Source organism: Macrotis lagotis, chromosome X (genome assembly GCF_037893015.1).
Source record: "Macrotis lagotis isolate mMagLag1 chromosome X, bilby.v1.9.chrom.fasta, whole genome shotgun sequence".
Classification (NCBI taxonomy): domain Eukaryota; kingdom Metazoa; phylum Chordata; class Mammalia; order Peramelemorphia; family Peramelidae; genus Macrotis; species Macrotis lagotis.
In genome coordinates this window covers 13379445-13382691 of record NC_133666.1, presented here as the reverse complement: position 1 = coordinate 13382691, position 3247 = coordinate 13379445, and the positions used below count along the sequence as shown (strand labels likewise).

The window sequence follows — 3247 nt, the reverse complement described above, 5'->3', positions numbered from 1 at the left end:
ACAATCCTGGAGAGTTATTAGAGTCTTTCTCCCAAGTAGGGTTATAACCAGTTGCATTCCATTGGATAGCAGTCTCATGGATAAGTCATGAGTGCCCATCACTTCTGGCTAGGTATATTCTCTCTGTTAAGAGTTACAATTCTCAAGAGTTATGAGAATCTTTTTCCCATGCTGGGATATAGCCAGGTTTAACTTATTGGATAGCATTTTTTTTTCTTTATCTCCCCCCCCTTTTTTTAACCTTTTCATGTGTCTCTTGAACCCCCAATAGGGCTGTTTTGGGTAATGTATAGAAGTGTTGATGATTTATGGAACTCTATTTTATATCCTGCCACTTTGCTAAAGTTGTTGTTTCAAGTTTTTTTAGTGAATTCTCTAGGTAAACCAACATATCATCTGCAAAGAGTGATCATTTTGTTTCCTCACTGCCATCCCAATTCCTTTGATTATACATCTATTTCAGGGCAATGTGTTTAAAACTGCAAAAATATTGGAAGGGACTTTGCTGAAACCTAACATGGTCACCCCTGGACATGCCTGTACCCAGAAATACTCACATGAGGAGATTGCAATGGCAACTGTAACTGCCCTTCGCTGGACTGTGCCTCCTGCAGTCACTGGTGTCACCTTCCTGTCTGGGGGTCAGAGTGAGGAGGATGCCTCCATCAACCTCAATGCCATCAATACCTGCCCCTTGCATAAGCCACGGGCCCTAACCTTTTCTTATGGCCGAGCCCTGCAGGCCTCTGTTCTCAACACCTGGGCTGGAAAAAAGGAAAATGTCAAGGCTGCCCAGCAGGAATATATCAAACGGGCCACGGCTAACAGCCAAGCTGCTCAAGGTAAATATACTCCAAGTGGAAAGGCAGGAGCTGCAGCCAGTGAGTCACTCTTTATCTCTAACCATGCTTACTAAGTCAAGGCCTTCCCACCTGGTATGTCCTAACACTTCAGGCACCATCCCTTACAGTCCAGGAAGAGGCTGAGATCCCAGAGTTTGTGCTGACCTCTCCCATCACTTGTAACCTGTATGGTGTTGTTGCTCTCTGGTGAATCTAGTGACCCCTCCTCAGCCCACTTTTTCCAATAAACAACTATTTAACAAGGAGAAAAAAAACTGCAAAAATAAATAGTTGTTTTTTTTTATCATGTAAGACACTTGATAAGAGCTTTTATCATAGCCTTAAATGTTATCATTTTAGGGATTCAGTACAGTAATTTGGTTAAAATGTATATTAACACTGTAAGAATTGGTGAATGGTGTGAAGAAAAATACAGGTCTATTGATCTGAAAATTAGTAAGTGTTAACTCTCCAGATTCTAAAAGGTAAAAAAGAAGCAAGAAAAAAAGGAGGCTAAGTATGATTTTTAACTTAGAAAGCTGTGTTAAGTAGGCAGTCAAGTCTTTTGTAATCTGTTAACTTGGTTTGGGAGTAACCAGAACCCCATTCTTGTATTTAAACAGCAATATAAGTCACTGCATGTCTCCTAAAAGTTTTTGTATTAACTAAAAATATCTAAATGGATTTTTTAAAAAAGAATTTGTCCCACAAACTTCTTCTAATATTGGGACTAGGAATACACAGTGCAAGTTTCTATTAACAATAGTGTGTGTAGGGACAGCTAGGTGGCGCAGTGAATAAAGCACCAGCCCTGCAATCAGTTCAAATCTGGCCACAGACACACACCTAGATGTGACCTTGGGCAAATCATTTAACCCCATTGCCTTGCAAAAATAAACAAAAAAAAAAATTAGTGTGTGCAATCTGGGATGATGTGGGTTCCTTATTAATGAAAGTCATAATAATAATGATGATGATGATGATAATGATGCTGTCTCTATCAGTGAAATCCATGAATAATGTAAACCAAGATTAATTTAAGCCAAAAGAAAACATACTGACCCAGGTATGGACCCAGTCCATAGCCTTGCATGCCCGAGACTCCAGCTCAAACAGCACTAAGAGGGCACCCAGGTATAAAATATAATACTAAATAATTGAAATTATAAATTTGGATTCCATATGATAACATTAGGATTCCAGGTGTGATTGAATTTATTTTGGTTTCATTTAAATGAGAAATATTTATTATTATTATTATCATTATTTTTATTATACTATAGCAGGAAACTTGTTAGCTGAGTGGTTTATGCCAAATTACCCTACTTATATGATTTGTAACGTATATAAAGATAATGCCTAATATTAATTTGGCCATTTATTGTATTAGGAATATTGTTAGAAATAATTCTTTCATTCTTTTAGATTATGGATTTATCTGTTAAAAGACTGATGTAAAAATAATAGTAATACTGAAACAAGAGCAAATGTTGGTAGTTTAAGTTAGAAAGTCAGTATTTTAAGATTTAAAAGGATCTAGCCGTAAGATGTGGGTAGTTAAAGTGCAATAATTAAGTTTCAATTAAGAACTAGAAATTACAAAGGTTAAGATTTTTAAAAATCAATCTGTAATCAACCATAGTCTAAGAGTAAGGTTAGATCTTTGGGTTATTCATGTCCCCCCTGCCTTTCAGGAAAAATATGTAGGAAGGCCTTATTAAATAGATTTGTTAAGGATATTGGTTATTGTGATTTATGATTATTACATAAAATCTTAGATGTTTCCTTGTACTTTTCAAATTATTTAATTATTATAGCAACTCTGAAAGCTCTTAAAGGTTTCTGTCTAGGAAAATTGGCCATGCCCTGTCAGCTTTAAATCAAATTCCTTAGATCTCTTTGCCTGGGCCAAAAAACAGCAGATTAACTTAAAGTGTTAGGATATTTTAGTCCAGTTAATTTTAAGCTAGCCTGGTAACAAAACTTTATGTGTATTTTCTAGTATATGTAAATTGAAATTCCCAAGAGGATGAGAATGGGGAGCTGGAATGCTTTTTATCTTTACCTGATAAGTCTCAAAGGTAGAGGCAGGAAATCATAGGTCTTAAGAAAAAAAGACGAAAAGGTTATTCAAAGCTGGAAACTGTTGTAAAAAAGAGGAAATATATTAATTTATGGATGATCTTTTTCTTTTGAAGTGCTAAGAGTAGAAGGCCTTAGAAATTACAATGTTGTCATTAATGATTATAAATCCAGATTAATGCAAAGATCTGTCCTTTGGTCTGAGACTGCTCTTCTTACCATGATTAATGTGGTAAATTACAACCTAATACAAAAATATATTTGTTATTTGACATTAGAAATTTATTAACTGCATGACTCCAAGAAAATTCTATTTATCTCAG

The 3247-nt window shown here is 35.5% G+C and overlaps 1 pseudogene; it reads left to right on the top strand.

Moving 5' to 3' along the window:
* Positions 1-517: 517 nt before the first annotated feature.
* LOC141498604 (fructose-bisphosphate aldolase A pseudogene) lies at positions 518-1053 on the top strand (annotated as a pseudogene).
* Positions 1054-3247: the final 2194 nt, after the last annotated feature.